At 33.7% G+C, this 18,496-nt stretch overlaps 1 pseudogene; it reads left to right on the forward strand.

The window, feature by feature from the left end:
- The window catches only part of LOC118613705, a 72,599-nt pseudogene extending 54,623 nt beyond the window's left edge, over window positions 1-17,976 (forward strand).
- The last annotated feature ends 520 nt before the right edge of the window (window positions 17,977-18,496 follow it).

Raw genomic sequence — 18,496 nt, forward strand, 5'->3', positions numbered from 1 at the left:
GATTCATTATTAAGTTCTTCAACACAGGCACACTTATATAATGTCATCTTTGCCATGCCTCCATAGCTATTATCTTCTATTTTCATTAATCATTTTATCTTTTTCCTTTGATTATCCTGTGCTTATCTCAAGACTTTTCTGTGTAAATAATTTATTTTGTAGCCATGTCCATTTGATTCCTTTATGTATGCAATTTGTTTATTCTGTAACAGTGTTATTTTGTTTCAATTTGTTTCTCTATATTTTCAATTTCCATTTTTTCTTTCATTCTGTGTTGTTTTCATCTCACATTTAAGCTATTATTTTATTCAAGTTCTTAAAAAAACCTTTCTATAGTATAAAACACTAATGAGATGTTTTCCTGTGTTGCTCTTGTTGCTTTACTTTTTTCATACTATTTTTTGTTCTGTTTGAATAGTTCTCATGGCATTACATTTTCACCTTGTTCATATTTTCAATGAGTCCTGTATGTAGACTTTTAGTTATGGTGTAGTCTGCGTGAATTCTCTTTAAGTTCCCTTCCATATTCTCTGAGTCTGAGGGTCTTTCTCTAGCAGATGCAGCTTAAGAGCTGGTTATTGAATTTTACTTCTTAGTAGCCTAAGGATTTTGGTGTGTATATTTTGGAGATGCATAGGAACAGGAAAAGAGACTGGGTACAGCCTAGTTGTTCAAATATTCTATATTCTTACTATCTTTTTCTATTGAATATATGTTTCTCATTGAAGTGTTTGAAACCTCCTACTATTGTTCTGAATTTGTCAATTTTACTTTATAATCCTGTCAGTTTGCTCTAATACAATGTTATATTATTAGGTGTAAAAGTTTTTATTGTCTTGGTGATTATTCTCTACTTTTTTGTAATGCACTTTACTGTAAGATCTTAGTTTTTCAAAACTTTATGTTCAAATTTTCTTTTTGGTTTGGTTTTTGGTGTGCCTTTTATAACTGGCATATAGATGTATTTATATTATTGTTACTCTATCTGATAATCTCTGTATTTTAATAGGTGAGTTTTATCTATTCAAATTCACTCTGATATCTTATGCATTTAGGCTTACTTTTACCATCGTCATTTGGGTTTTCTGCTTACCACCCATTTTCTTTATTTTCCCCCTACAATCTTACTTTCTGTTGGATTGATAAATGGGTCTGTATTTTTCTTTTTCTTCCTTTCTTCTCCCTTAATCTTCCTTCTCTTCCTCTTCTTTCAAATCCTCCAAGTCTCTTATTCATCTTCCTTTTGATTCAGCTATTAATTTGGAAGATATTAAGATTACTTATATTCATACATTAATCACCTAAAGTTTGCTTTTTCCCTCTTTGATGTAAACATTCAGAAGTAAGCATATGCATAAGTGTACATTTCAATGAATTTTCAGAAAGTAAATACACCCATGTAAGAACAATCCAGATCAATAAGTAGAACACTGATAGCACTCCAAGCCTCCTCTCATGCTCTCTCCCAGTCTCTCCCCTTCCTTTCCTAAGGTTAGCTACTGTTCTGTCTCAATTACCATAGATTAGCTTTGCCTGTTTTGAGCTTTACTTAAATAGTATAGTAAAATATGAACTCTTTGTGTCTCACTCCTATTGCTCAATTCTATGTTGCTAGATCTACCTATGAAGTTGGATGCACTGGTTACTCATTCACTTGCCTTTTGTGGAGTACTCCATTGCATGAATGCACCACAATTTAGTAATTCATTCTACTCTTGCTGGCCATTTAGATTGTTTCCAGTGTTTGGTAATTATGATAAATGCTGTTTTAGACATTCTTATTCTGGTCTTTCATTCATAGTTATGTGAGGTATATATGTAGGAGTAAGATGCTGGAATTATTGGGTTATAGGTTATGTCTGTGTTCAGATTTAGTTATTGCCAAATCATTTTCTTAAGTGTTTGTATAAATTTATATTCTCATGTATAGTTCATGAAAGTTCTAGTTGCTCCACATTCTCATCAATATGTGGTTCTACTAGTTTCTTTAGATTTTACCTACTCTAAGTGTGTAGTTACACGTACACAATTTTCAGTTCCCTGGTGAATAATGATGTTGAGTATTTTGTTACTTATCATCTATGTATCTATTCTCTTCCATGAGTTACTTGTTCAATGTTCAAGGCCATTTTTCTGTGGACTATTTTTATATTGCTTGATAGGAACATTTTACTTATTATGAATAATAAACTTTTGTAAAATACTGAAAGTATTTTCTCCAGTATGTAGTTTCCTTTCACTTTTACTGGGGTCTTTTGATGAACAAAGGTTCTTAATTATGTCTCACTTATTATTTTTCTCTAGAAAATTAGTTGCCTATCTTAAAGTCATAGATATTCTGTTATCTTTTCTTTCATGTATACATACACCCAATCAGAATAATTTTTTGTATGTTATGTAGAATATCAAGATTATTTTTTCCCATTTAGATAATGAATTGACCCATCATCATTATTAAAAACACACACACACACACACACACACACACACACACACACACACACATTTCTTTCTTGGTTCAACCACTGTGGAAAACAGTATGGTATTCTCTCAAAAAATTAAAAACAGAACTACCATATGGTCCAGCAATTCCATTTCTAGGTATTTTTTGAAAAAAAAAAAAAATTCCACTAATTTGAAAAGAAACATACAGCCCATGTTCATGGCATTATTTACAATAGTGAAGATATAGAAATAACTGTGTCCATTGATGGAAGAATGGATAAAAAAAAATGTGATTCACACACAGATATATACACATACTGAAACACTATCCAGCCAGAAAAAAAAAGAATAAAATTTGTTATTTGGAAAAATATGGACAGAGATTGAAGGCATAACACTAAATAAATCAGACAGAGCAAAACAGATACTATATAATCTCACCTATATGTGGAATCTAAAAACAAAACAAACAAACAAAAAAACCCAAGCTCACAGATACAGTAAACATACTGGTGGTTGCTAGGGGGCCTGGAGGGGGAAATGAGGAAAAGGGGTCAAAATATACAAACTTCCAGCTATAAAATAAATAAGTCGTGGGGATATAATATACAGCAATGTGACTATAGTTAATAAAACTGTATTCCATATTTGAAAGCTGCTAAGAGAGTAGATCTTAAAAATCCTCATCATGAGGAAAAAAGAGAAACATTATAATTATGTATGGTAAAGAGATATTAACCAGACTTACTAGGATGATTACTTTACAATGTATACAGATACCAAATCATTCTATTGTATATCTGAAACTAATATATTACGTGTCAATTATGCCTCAATAAAAAGAGTAGATATAGTATAGATTCTGAAACCATATCAATAAACTTTCAAATTCCCTTAGAAGAATAACCATAATTATTTATAAAAATATCTAAAGTCATCTAGTATTTTTATCCTCCTCTAACACCTTAAAATCTAAATATACATCAATCAATTATAGGTTAAAAATTTTCTAGAAACATTTTTTTTTTGCTTTGTTATCTCCATACATTCTAAACTAACAGTTCCCCTCATTACATTGAACATATTTCTCTATTTTTTTATAGTATCTATTGTTGCTGGTGAGAAATCTGTTGGGTCTAATATTTAATTAACCATTTTTGTTATTAATCTGTCTTTTTTCCTGGAAGTTGGTAAGAGTGTCTCTTAATTCTTGATGCTTTCTAGTTTAACTATGTGTGATGAGTCTAGGTGTGAATTTATTTTTATACAGTCAGCCTTCTGTATCCATGGTTTCTGCATCCACAGATTCAACCAAACATGGATCAAAAATACTTGGAAATAAGTTATGTTGTTGCTGACATGTACAATGTAGTTAGACCTATGATGGTTGTCTCTGCACTGAACATGTAGAGACTTTATTTATTGTCACTATTCTCTAAACAATAAGGTATAACAACCATTTATACAGCATTAATGCTGTATTAGGTATTATAAGTAATATAGAGTAGATTTAAAGTATATGGGAGGATTTCATAGGTTATATGCAAATACTATGCCATTTATATAAAAAGACTTGCACATCAGTGAGTTTTGGTATCCACTGCAGGGGGCGGTGGGGAGGAGAGGAGCGGAGTATCCTGGAAACCAATCCTCCACAGTTACCAAGGGATAACTGTAGATCTTTCTTGGTTCTTATACATCACTTTCAATTTGAGGATGCATGTCTTTATTCACATTTTGAAAATTCACAGCTCTTTTCTCTTCAAATATCCTTTATGACTTTCTCTATTCTTTCCTTTTGGCAATCTTACTTGTTTTTCAGTCTATTTCATATATTTCTCAACACTTGGGTAACCATACAACTTATTGCCTAAACTGGTACATAATTAAGAGTTAAAGGAAGTGCCATGAAAAATTACATCAGGACCACAGATGTAAATTGGAATTTTCCCAGGGATACTGGGGCATATGATCTCTCTACTTAACCTTCTTCCACTTTTTATTCCCTATGCTGTGATCTGGATGAAATCACAATAATATTTTCTTATTTATTATTTTTTCCTTGTCTCTGTTTTAAAGTTTACTGCAACTTTTGAATTTTTTATTTCTCTTGTTTTTATAAGAGTAATTTATTCATACTGTTCACAATGATTATTGCTCAAATAGTCATTATTTTAGCAAAAACTTGCAAATGCTTTCCATTTTATAGGCACAATGCCATTGAGAGGACAAAGCTAGCCATGTTTCCCAAAAAGTCACCTTGGATGATTTTTAAAACAATTCTAAGCAAACCTGACTCTAAATGTATTCAATTGCTTATGTAAATGCTTTATATATTACAAGTGAGAAAAAGAATGTATCTATTCACTTAGTTCGACATCATTTGCTATCCTCATTTTATTTTGTTTTTGCTAGAGGACACTTTTCCTTTACCTAGCACTTACTTTTAAAAAAATTTTATTTTTCAATTATGGCTGACATACAATATTATATTAGCTTCAGGTATATAACATAGTGATTATACCTTAGAAGGTGATTACGCTGATTAGTCTAGTACCCATCTGATACCACACATAATTACAAAGTTATTGACTATATTCCTTATGCTGTACTTGATATCCCTGTGACTATTTTTATAACTGAAATCTTGCCATTTGTGACAACATGGATGTGCCTCAATAGTATTATGCTAAGTGAAATATGTCAGAGAAAGACAAGTACTATATAATTTCACTTATACGTGGAATCTAAAAAAATAGAACAAACAAAATAGAAACAAATTCAGATTCAGGGAACGAAGTGATAATTGTCAGATGGGGGAGGCATTAGGAGGGTGTGTGAAAAAGGTGAAAGGGATTAAGAATTTATTTCAATCAATAGATTTTTAATTTCCAAGATATCTGGTCATTACGCTTTTAATTTACTTGACTTGTTTCATTAATCTATTTTTTCATATTTTCTAAAAAATATATAATTTTTTTTCATTTTTCTCCTTAAACATTCAAATCATACTTATTCTAAAGTTTTGGCTAAATAGTTCTATAAAATTCTACCTGGAACGAAATTGTTGCAATTGTTGAATTTTGCCTAGATCACTTTCACAACATTAGAATTCTCCATATGTTTTAAAATTTTGTTCTGCAGCCTCATTTGAAAGAGATTCCCTGGCCTTCTTTTTCTTCATAGTTCTCAATCTAGTGGTTTTGAAGCTTTGTTCTTGCAACTTCCTAAACACTTCCTCTAAACTAGAAATTGTGTGGCACTGTAGAACACCTGCTCAATGTCTTAGCAAGGATAAGACATCAGGTCCCAACCTAGGCCAGGGGCATTTGGTGCAGTTCCTCAGGTACAAGGCCAGTTTGGTCCTTTTGCTTTGCAAGCACTCTATAAAGCCATCACCCAAGGTAGTGGGTGGCGGAAGATTTTCAAATTCCTTTCACCAGGAGCAGCCCCACTTAGTCCCTGTTTTGGAACCAGTCTTCTAATTTTTACAGAACACCTTTAATTTTCCTTTCCTGAACTCCCAGTTGCCACTGTCTACTTCAGGACTGGAGCCCAGTGAGGCTGCAACCTTAGCTCTGTTTAACCCTTTACATTTCTCTTGTTTCTGGTACACAGGGATGCTCAATAGCTTTTGAACTCAGACATGTGTTTTGGATTTTCCTTTTTATATTTTCATATACTTTTGTTACATATGATATCAGAGGAGATACATTAACAACATGAATTGTTCTATTTTGACCAGAGTACATACAATTTTTAAGTGAAGAAGTAAATTGTGTTTCTCTTAAGCTAAAACAGGTGATTGTAAAATATCCAGATTTTCTAAATTTGGAGGAAAGTCAGAGACAGATTTTCTTTGTACAAGTCTCTGAAAGTGTACAATATTTGTAAGTGTACAATAGTGTTAATGGGATGAATAGAACCTTTTATATATAGGATCATTTAAAGTATTTTTTGTCAAACTGTGATTATTTCTTTTTTAAATTATACCACATTGGAATATTTTCTATGAGCTGAAGCATTTTTTGGTGCTATTTGATGCTATGACATGGTGACTTAGTTATCTTGAAATTAGAAATATTTTATTCAGCTAGAAAAAGACAAAAGATGAAATTTTCTATGCAAAAATAATTATGCAATCTACAAAAGAAAGAAGGGAAGCAGGGAGAAAGAAAGGGGAGAGAGGAGGGGAGAGAGAGAAAGAAGAAAGGAAAAAGAAAGTAAAGCATATTCATTCTAGTGCTTTAAATAGTGTCTGGCCCTTAGTAAATACTTGTGGAAAAAATGAACGGGAAAAGATCAGGCTCACACCATTGCTAGTTAACACTATTACCACTGGAGTAGAGGGAATAAGGTAAGGAGCATATTGTAGATGAGACAAGGATTAGGGAAGCATCAAGGCTCACAGATACAAGGTAATAGATCAAGTGAGAGTGAGAAGTTAAGGATAGACTTGGTATAATTGTCAGGATGTTTGTTGTTTTATAACCTGGTTGTAAAAACAATGTTTCCTTTGATTTTGACATTTTTATGTGGTTGTGAGTTTTGAGTCACATCACAACCATTATATCAACTCAGCCATGTCTAAATGTCCTATTTCCCATTTTGAGCCTGTTTTACTGAGTTCTGCTCGTCACTCAGATGAGGAGAGACAGGTCACAGTGTGAAGTTATATATAGATATCCTGTACACTGTGAAGGGAACATGTTTGGAGAAAGAGGAGTGCATGAGTCATCACCCTGGTGCAGTCCTTGGATTGCGGATGCTAAAGAGAAGATCCATTCAAGGCTGCATTGGAACGTGTGGTTAATAGTTCCTAGCAACGCAGTTTTACCGATCCTTATCCTACCCAAGCCCATAGAATAGAAACAAGGGAACAAGGTGCATTTTTAAAGCCTCAGCAGGACAAAGGGACTACAGTTGAGTCACTGTAACCTCAGGCTAAGCTCTGCTCCCATCCTATCCCTGGTAAATCAGAGCATGGGGCCCCCTTTTATAAATTTCTATGTGAAAAGCAAGGACCTCCTCTTTGGACTGCTTGTTCTTGAGATCCACACCCAAGAAAAGAGCTGTTCAATAACTATCTACTGCTTTATCATATTAATGGAAACAAAATTTAATGATACAGTGACAATATTTTGATAAGCAGATCTCACTAACCGTAAAAGTTTTCTCTGACTCATTGTAAACCTTAAGCCACAAAATACTCTGTAGCTGAACATGAATATATTCCCTTCATGAATATATTCTCTTTATAGGTTGACATTTGCTCTCAGTTTATCATTAGTCAAAAACTGTTGATAGTAAACCAAGTTTTGAGAAATTTCCTGAATAGCTGAGGAAACCAGTTCCAGGAGGTTCAAATGACTCCTACTTCTTAGACTTCCTAGGGGTATAAATCTATATTACTGTGAAGAAGCTAGGCCAAGACCAATCAGAATTAAATATTGTACCAGAAAGACAGGGAGTTATGCCACAAATCCTCATTTTTGTTGTTTTGTTGCTATAGCCTTAACATTGAAAAGGGTCTCAGTTTCTTTTTTAATTTCCATGTCATTGAAAAGGATTAGCCAGGGTGACTATTCTTCCCTGTGATTCATATATTATCTCAACAGAGAGGAAGAGAACTTATGTTTAGCCCCTTGTGCACATGCTTTTCCTCACACTGTCTTATTTTATCCTCATATCAATTTTATCTCTCTTTTTCTTAAACAGAAATTACAGATGAGAGGTAAATAACTTGGAAAACGTCATCGGCTTTAAGTGAGAGAGCTAGGACAGAAACTCAGGAAGGCCACAGCATAGTGGGTAAGAGAGTAGATGTTGAACTCACCTCTTAGTTTAGTTACTTAATCGTGTGACTTCTGTCAAGTTGTTCTACCTTCTTGTGCCTGTTAACTCAGTTTTAAATTGGGAATAATACTCATACCTACTGCTAAGGTTGCTGAGTTGTTTAAGTAAAGCATTCATAGCATATTATGACACATAGACATTTTCATTTGTTATTGTTGGGAATGTAAATTGGTGTTCCCTCTTTGGAAGATAATTTGATTACTGTTCAAATGTGAAGTCTAATATATCAGTATTGGTACAGTTGTTAAAGTTTGTGATATAATTGAAAAATAAATGGAAAAATTTATATTCAAAAAATTCAAAGTGCATCTCCTTCAACTCAGCAATTCTAAGGAATTTATCCTCCAGCTATACTCACACATGTGCACAAAAGTATTTACACATGAAGTTCATTTCAGCACTGTTAGTAATAGAAAAGACTGGGAATATAAATAGAAGGAATGAGTTAAATAAATTAAGATACATAGAATGTACTGTATGATCACCAAGATATAGTTAATTGAAAGAAAAGGTGGCATAAGGTATTATTTGTTCAATTCTGCCATTTATATTTAAATGTGTGTGTGTGTATGTGTGTGTGTGTGTGTGTGTGTGTGTGTGTACAGTCACACTCCACATAATGATATTTTGGTCAACAACAGACAGCATATAAGATAGTGGTCCTAAGCAATTACATGGAGTTGAAAAATTCCTATTGCCTAGTGACACTGTACCTGTCATAATGTCGTAATGCAATGCTATGCTATTTTTTATTAAATTTAGGAAAGCTGAAGTGTAGCATTTATGAAGCTTATAGAAATGTATGGTAATGTCCTAGGCCTTCACATTCACTCACCATTCACTCACTGACACCCAGAGCAACTTCCAGTTCTTCAAGCTCCATTCATGATAGGTACCCTATACCATTTTTAATATTTTTTGCTGTATTTTTATGACTTTTCCTATTTTTAGATGTGTTCAGATACATAAATACCATTATGTTACAACTGCCTACAGTATTCAGTAATCTTCTGTACAGGTTTTTAGCCTAGAAGCCATAAGCTGTACTCTACCATATAGTCTAGGTGTGTGGTAGGTGACAGCATCTAGGTTTGTATAAGTGCACTCTATGATCGCACAATGACAAAATGGCCTAATGATGCATTTCTCAAAACATACCTTCATCATTAAGCGATGCACAACTGTAATACAAATATCAATACTTGTGTGTGCATTAAGTATATCTTAACTTATACACAAGAAACTGTCATGGTAGCCTTTAGAGAAGGAGGATGGAGACTTTGTGACTGGATCAAGAGAATTACTTTTCATTGTATATTTGTTTTCACTTCATTTTTTATGCAAACGAAACTTTTTTTGAATAAAAAGGAACCAATTAAAAATACCACCATGCTGCGTTATTGATCTAAAGAGAATCATTAGCTATTGATATGCAGATTGATTGAGATATTCCCTTAATACTTGTAAGTAGTACTTTTGTGTAGTCTGGGGCTGGTGAGAATCGGGCTGCCCAGTACAGGGAAACCTGCAGCCATCTCCAAGATCTAGAGGACCCCTTTGAATGTGAAAGAAATACTTGGACTCACTACACATTTGTCAGTAGAACAATTAGGCGTTAATACAAACATATGGAACACATTTTGACATTTCTTGCATATCTCATGACTCGCCCCTCTAAACCTACTATTTCTTCAGCTCCATCTCTGTATTAGTCAGCTCAGGCTGCCATAACAAAATACCACAGACTGCCTGGCTTAAAAAAACGAGCATTTATTTCTCAGAGTTCTAGAGGCTGGGAAGTCCAAGATAAAGGTTCTAGCCTATTCAGTTCCCTGAATTCCCTGGTAAAGGCCCTTTTCCTGACTTGCAAATGGACACCTTCTTACTGTGTCCTCACATAGGGATGGGGGTAGACAGCAGGTTCTCTGTCTCTTATTATAAGAACACTTTATCCCATTATGGAGTCCCAACACTATGACCTCATCTAAAATTAATTATCAAAAACCACATGTCCAAATACCATCACATTAGTTAGCACTTGAAGATATGAATTATTAGGAACACAATTCAATCCACAGCACATCTCTAATTTTCATTTGAGCTAAAATATTAGTTAAGCTTATTTTTATAATATGATATAAACTATACCATCAGTTTGTTGGTTTCTAAAATTCATAAAATTTTCTTAGTTGCCATACAGAATGCCTGCACTCCAGGTCAACTGCCTAGAGTTCATAGCCTTAAACACTCTATATAAATGGTACATATTGAAAGTGTGGCAGAGAGATAGTTAAGAAAAATTGCATTGGGTTATGTATCTATGCACTATTCTATATACCCCAAATTCTCATTCTAATGTCATTTCCTCAAAAAGGCCTTCTCTGATATTCTTGAAACAAGAGGACATTTCTTCACCCTTTTAACTCTTCTTAATATCAGTGTCGAATTTTTTCTAAGCATCTATCACAATTTATAATTATTTTATTTTTATCTTTTTTATTTTCTAACTCCTCTACCAAAATGTAAGCTCCATGAAGATGAGGACTATGGCTATTTTGTTCACAAATACATCCTAGCACACAGCACAAACAATCGTGAAATGTAAACCAATGTCCTTGGATCAAGTCAGATCACAGGAAGGTTATCTATACATTTGGACAATAACATATTTGTCATTGCTTTTGCAGAACTCTCTCTCAGTCACTGGCCATGGGTTTTTATCTTAGGTTCTTCTCAAAACCAGTCATGCAAGCTATTTGATGTGAAGCCAATATTGAGGTTATTACTGCTTATGTATGACTTATTTCTTCCAAGGTCACACAGGAGCTATGTCTCTAATCAGAAAAATTCCATCCCCCAAATATTTGTAGGTAATTATTTTAGATAATTATATTTAATGTTTTACAATTTATCAAGTTTTCCCTCTATATCATGGCTAGGTCGAACCTCCAGTTTTTATGCTCAAACATAGTTACTCTGTATTGATGAGTATGACTGGCTCTATGTTATGAATCTTTTTGTAAATATCTTCTTTTCTTTTGGAATAATCCATCTTAAATATTTTCTAGATGAAATAAAATGCAAGTACATTATATTGATAACAATAAGTTATATGTTTTCTATGTATGTTATTTTCCATTTTACTAGGTCTTTACTGCTAAAATTTGAGTTCATGATATAATTTGGTTTTGGCTCAATACTATCACCATCTGGTCTCTTTCTGTCCTTAATCTTTTCCTTGTTTTTTCCTGTTCCCTCCCACCAAAATGCTGTCACCAAAGACATCTTTCTTTCCCACTGTACTACTGTTGCTGACACCTCCTGTATGTCTGTCCCATGAGATCTTGCAGTATGTCATAAGCAGTTGCTTCTTCCACTTGTATCCAGCTTTGCTGTCACTTCTTTGTCTTATTTACAGCATCTTCTTGGATTCATCTTCTCTTCTTTATTTTACAACGCTTTTAATGTTCTTGTAACATAAGTTATTAACAATATAAAATCTCATGCCATTTGTTTCTCCTTTAATAATCCTAGAAATCCATTTATTTAAAAAAGTTCTTTAACCTCAGAATACTCATCTATCACTACTCAATTTTCTGAATGCATAGATTAAATTATAACTATAGCACTTTATTAATTCTATTGGTGAATAGTTCTATGTAACTTAAAGCATTAAAAGTAGTCCCTTAACCTGTTCTGCCCAAACCAAAACTATGATTAAATAATTGTGTGTGTGTGTGTTCCCCAAAGCCTTTTCAGGATGATGTAACATCTTGAAATATTTAGCAGAAAAAGAATTACAATTGAGCACAGTGTTCCAAATTTATTACTTAGTATAGAACATAGCAGGCACTAAATTGAATTGAAGAATGAAACTAAAGGAGATATCATAGGAAAATAAAGTGGATTCTTGTAAAATTAAAGGCAATACTTTTCATATAAATTGTTTAGAACTTGTTTGACTAGGAAAGTGGAAGAAAATTGAAAAGTCTCTTTACTTTAGACATGGTTGCATTCACTGACTTGCTTCAACCTGGTAATAAATCAGTTTTGGAACCTTTTATATAAAGAGATATCATTATAAATTAGCTTTTACATTTTATCTTAAGTACTATCATCATAAAATATTTAATCAAGACACTAAAACTGTCAAAGTAGGTGGATAATTTGAGACCTAGTATTTTAAAAATCCAGTTCTTCCATGTTGAGATTCTTTTCTTGTATACAAATCTTGATCTGTGAATTTATCAGAACTTGCCACAACAGATAATTTGTTCGGAAACTGTAACTATCACAAATGCTTGGCAATCACCAATGGTAATTAAATACTTGGTAAAAACTAACAAGAGCAGACTAAATTTAATGAAAATAACACACCAAAATGCTTTGTCCTATTCTGTTCCGACACAGAAAGAAATTATTCTCACCATGTGGCTGGGTTTTTTCCTGCATTTTAAAAAAGTTATCTATTTTTTCATATATTTCTCAAATATATCACAAATTTTAACAATAATAGTACTTCACATACAAGACTTTATTTGATCTTTGCCAAACCCTTGTTAGGTAGGGAGAGTAGAGAAGAGATAAAGAAACTGAAACCCTGATGGGTCACAGGGTACCCCTTCTGTCATGACTTTAAACTTCAGAAGCAGCAAGAGCTCATTTTTTGGCTGCCTCCGAAGATTACCATCTTGCTTGCCTCTTTCTAGTGGCAGGTCCTCATTTTCATTTTCATTGGCTCTTTGACCCACAACTGCACCAGTTATCTATTGCCTGCCTAAGGTTCTTCTTGCCTTGGTGACTTGTTTAGCTGTGCATTCTGACATTGACCTTTGACTCTACTGTTTGCTCTTTGCCTTCATACAAGGGCAGAGGCCATGAGAGCTTCCTGCCATCTGTCTTGGTCCCTCAAGCTATTTGAACTGGGTCAGGTCTGTCAAGCACCTATCCCACCCTCCAGCTATCAACACAATGAGAGGGAGATCAGACTTCCAGGGGGAACAATAAAGTCCAGGTGATAACTCATGTGAAAGCACTTTTAGAAAATGCCATTAAAATTGTTGAAAATGACAACCATCACAAATTCTTGACTATTATGTTATTACCAGACTGGCTACATTGATCAAAAAACAATTATTATTAAGGGAGATCTTTTAAAAATGAAGTAATAAATTCCCTAGGTATAGTCTCGAAACAATATCTGTTGACTTAATTAGAGAAGAAATGGTTCAAGGTTGAATTCTTTTCTTGGTGATCTTTTCAAAAGATGATACATCTGAAAGAATAGGTAGGGAGCAGGTGTGTGATGTCTGAGTCTTAGCTTGCATTTGGCAAAATTCTGACTACAGAGTTAAGCCATTAGAGATGTTGTCAGTGAGATTGATGTTAGTACGCATTTTTAAATTGTCCTTGACATATCATATAAAATGCATAATTCTTCTCCAAAGACACATCGTGAATTGTAGCAAAATGTAACACATAATACACCCTTTTTCAGGGGCAAGGATTATATTAGTTCAGTGAGGCACATTTAGATTGGGTTAAGACAGAGTCAGAAATAATTCTACTAAAATGTCACTGTAAATAGTTCACAGAGTCAAGTGAAAAGAGAAGCATGAATGAACTAAGAAGGGGTTATTTAAATAACACATGAACCTCTCCCAGGATATGATTCCCCCTTTCATGTGGAGTGGGAACCTGGAATGTTGGAGAACATGGGCCTTGTGGAAGCAGGTCTCAAGGACTTTGAAAAAATAGATCATGGATAATAAACCTGAATCCCGAGTGCCAGTCCAGTGTATTAATCTGAGCTTCTTAATCAGGAATGCATTTGCTTTGTGTACAAGAAGAAACCTAGAGGTACATCTTCTTGAATTGGGTTAAATTCTTCACCTCCACTGCCCCCATTGATTGATAATTTAAAATACTATTTTATATTAAAACAGAAACAGATATATGATGAAGTATAACTTTCAATCCCATAGATTTTTTTAGATGAAGAATAAGAATTTAAAGAAATCTTGTGCTTAATTGATTGGTCACCCACCCAGTAATGACATGCCTCTACCTGCCTTTGACTTGAGGATACTTGTATGGATATGCTGGGAAAAAATAGAAAGATAAAGTAGTCTCTCCTTATCTGCAGGTGATACATTCCAAGATCTTCAGTGAATGCCTAAAACCGCAAATACCAAACCCTATATTATAAAGACAATCCCTGATTTATAATTTTTGACTTTACAGTAGTGTGCAAGTGATATACAATTCAGTAGAAACTGTACTTCATATGTGATCTTTTCCTGGGCTAGTGATATGCAGTGTAATACTTTTTCATGATGCTTGCAGCGGCACTGAGCTGCAGCTCTCAGTCAGCTACAAAGTCATGAAGGTAAACAACTAATACTCTATATTGTATTCATTGTGTTAGATGATTTTGCCTAACTCTAGGCGAATGTAAGTGTTCTGAGCATGTTTAAGGTAGGCTAGGATAAGCTATGATGTTTAGTAGGTTAGGTGTATTAAATGCATTTTCATCTTACAATATTTCAATTTATGATGGGTTTATTGAGTTGTAACCCCATCGTTAAAAGGATCTGCACTATTCTTTTTCCTATACATACACATCTATGATAAAGTTTAATTTATAAATTCAGCACAGTAAGAGATTAACAATTACTACTAATAAAATAGAACAATTATAACAAGCACTGCCATACCACAAAAGTCAATCTAATAACTAAGAGGGCTACTAAGTGACTAATGGCTGGGTACTGTATACAGCATGGATACACTAGACAAAGGAATGATTCATGTTCTGAGTAGGATGGAGCAGGCAGCTCAAAATTTCATCACGCTACTCAGAAAATGATTTATTACTTATGAATTCTTTCTGGTATTTTCCATTTAATATTTTCAGACCACAAATGACTGGGTAACTAAAATGATGGAAAGCAAACAACAGATAAGGGGGAATTACTGAACCAAAGAGTGTGTATCTAAATATGGAGTCAGAATGGACAGGCAGAGCATAACCTCAGGAAGCCTGGAGCAATTTCACAGACCAAGGCCAAAATCCAAGCAAGGTTGGGTTTTCCTTCCTCATTGACTTCCCTCCTTTTTCTTTCTACAGATCAAAATCAGAAAATCATTAAGTTTCAGGGTTCAGAGAGTTTTTTTAGGACCATTAAATCCACTCTTATTACATAAAAATTCTATAATTTTTATGTCTTAAGAAATGGTTTTCAAATAACTTCTGGAATACTTTCAATGACAAGAAACTCATTACTTTGTAAGGAAGCTCTTTCTACCTTACAAGAATGTGGATTTTTTGATATGAACATTGGTTTCTAAGGTCAAATAGTAAGAAGGAAAGTTGGCCTTAGAAATCTATTCATCCTGGCTTCTTATTCAGGGATCTTTTCACAAAACTTTAGTGAAAATGCTTGATTATAAATTGGTCTCAAGAAAACTGGCTTGGCAGAACTCTGGAACAGAAGTCCTAATTCAAGCCAGAGTTGGCGGGGCAGGGGCAGGGGAAGGCGGAGGAGGAACAAATGACATCACAGGAAGTTATGAAATCTAATTGAGCAGAGGAATATGTAGAACTCTTGACTACCTCCTATACTTGGACAGGAAGTTCTTACTACACTTTTGAGTCATAGAGTTTGTTTACTGAAGAATATTTCCTCCCCTGTTCCTTATCATTTTCTCTTAGGTTCCAGAGTTTGAAGTTGGCCCAGACACACACCATTATCTCAAGAGAAAAAAAAATTTAAAGTTATTGTCCTATTTTTGACTCAATAAAATTAAAGAATTTATAATAAATCATAAGTGATTCTAGTATTCTATAAAAATATTTACAAAAAAATCTACCCCAAAAAATCACGATTCAGAATTATTCTCAATTTTAGAATGTCAACTGCATGTCGCTTTCAAAAAAGAAATCTTAGAACATTATTTTGAAGTGATAAAAGCATTTTAACTGGCATTGAGCAATTGATTCTTGTCTCATATCAAGTGCAGAACTTCTCTAAGGATTTTATTTGTATTTTGCACATTCTTTTCACACTGTGGTAGGATATCATCGCCCCCTTTCTTAAATGCCATATTAACTGAAAATCTATAAAAAGAATATGATATATATATGGAAGGCAACCATATGTGGGGATCCACAGCCTGATATCTGGTTCTTGTTCACCAGCCCCTAAAGTGAAGGCTTATAGTAGATGTCCCTGGTCCACCAACATGCATGAAGTTCTCAGTCAAACTCTTCTCATTAGAAAGACCTATGAGGAAAATCATCCTATTCACACAATGATGACGAAACTCCAGTGATCCAAACCTTTTTTAAGTATGACTGGACATCCAAGAATAATGAGGCATGTGAGAAATACCAGTAGCATTAAAAAGAATAAGCAAACAGAAAAACATAAGCATATAGAAAAACTGTATAGTAATAATAAAATGAGCTTTAAATTATTCCAATTTTACATATAAGTTCAATCATTATAACAGCCATACAACATAGATACTATATTACCCCATTTTATAGATGAAGAAATTAAGGAATAGTTCACCCCTCCTCCTCCTCTGGTGCATTCACAGGCTCAGTTGAACATGTAAGGAACCATAAACTGGTTCTTCAGTGCCTCCTGCACAAATCCCTAGGCCTGTCTGCCCATAGTGGCCCCAGCAATTGTATAAGAGTAGATGGCCACCCTCAAAGCAGTTGTGGCACACAATAACGGCCATTTTTGTACTTCAGATGGAATTCAACCTTTTAAGCTTCAAAATTAGAAATAGGAAGCTAGCTAATTAACCTAAAAAAGCGAAGATCTCATATAGCAGAAAAATTTTTCAATCAAGTTATTAACAGAAAAAAGACAAACCCAGTCATTTCTTTATAAAAAAAAAAAGAAAACAAACTTCAGAATTGAACATGGTGTGGTGGAAGAACTGGAAAATAAATTATCAGCAGGAAAACAGAAAGGGCGAAAATCCAGCAACAATTAGCCAAAATAGATAATAATGTAAAGACTTCAGTATCAGTTAAAAGAAGCGACATGTCTGATTTTGTTAAAAAGAGAAAGTACTATGAACATTTTAAAATAATAAGCAAGATAGCTTATTAAAGAAAACGACTAATAATGAATTGAGTACCATATCCAGAAAAATTGACATGTGGGCTTTCAGTCACTCAGAAACACCAACGGCTCTCAGAATGTCAAGCAAAGTTCCTGTAGACAAAGTGCCATCATGTACTTTTCCAGAGAAAGTAGTATATTCCGAAAACTTCTTTCAGCAAACAAGAGGATAACAAGGATGCTGTACAGTCATGATCACCAGAATTTTGTAAAAGTGAGAAACAAAGAGAAGCCAAGATACATGGGACATATTCTAGACTCTAGAAGAAAAAAAAGTGTATTCAGAATTGGAAAACTAAATGCAGTGAAAAAGGAGAAAATTTTCAAGTTAAAGACAGAAAATACCTATGTTTCTTTATAATAAACAAGATGATCAAAAGTAAAAAAGGAACAAAGAAGAAAAAGAAATTGTCGATTGAAGTTTGCAAAAAAAAAAAAACAAAAACCCAGAAAAGTATATATATAAATGTCAATGAAATGTTTCTCATAGTTAAAAGAAGTTAAAAAAAGAGGAAGAGAAAAAAACACTTAGCAGAAAGAGTACTAATGCCAGTTTAAACTAAAACTACAATTAGAAAGTTATACACAAGAGAAGAAAAAACGAGAACTTTTGAGGCTTGAAAAGGAGATTAGGGAAAAGGCAGAAAAAAAGGAAACTGATGCTAATAAGGTTTCAAGTAAGGTTTATATAAACTTGGATTGAAAATTCTAGTTAGATGGGCAAAGGAATGTGAAAGGCAGAAAAAACAAACACTAGAAAAATTTAAAGAAGAGAGTGAAAACATGTTGGTAGAGATCCCTGTAAGCTTTATAAACTTACCAAAGGTTGGAAAGAATGGACCGAAGTAATAGGACCATCATGTCCTGTGCCACTTCTACATATTTCACAGCAGGGCTATTCTAATCTGGAGGCAAAAAGAATAGAGAATACGAGATAATGAAATTGGTAAATAACATATTCAGTTATTCTGGGAAATATAGCCACTAACCTAATCAATTAATTATTATGTTATATGTGAATTGACAAGTATTAAGTTCCATAATGACATTGA

This window comes from Rousettus aegyptiacus, unplaced genomic scaffold, assembly GCF_014176215.1.
Source record: "Rousettus aegyptiacus isolate mRouAeg1 unplaced genomic scaffold, mRouAeg1.p scaffold_m13_p_1, whole genome shotgun sequence".
NCBI lineage: Eukaryota > Metazoa > Chordata > Mammalia > Chiroptera > Pteropodidae > Rousettus > Rousettus aegyptiacus.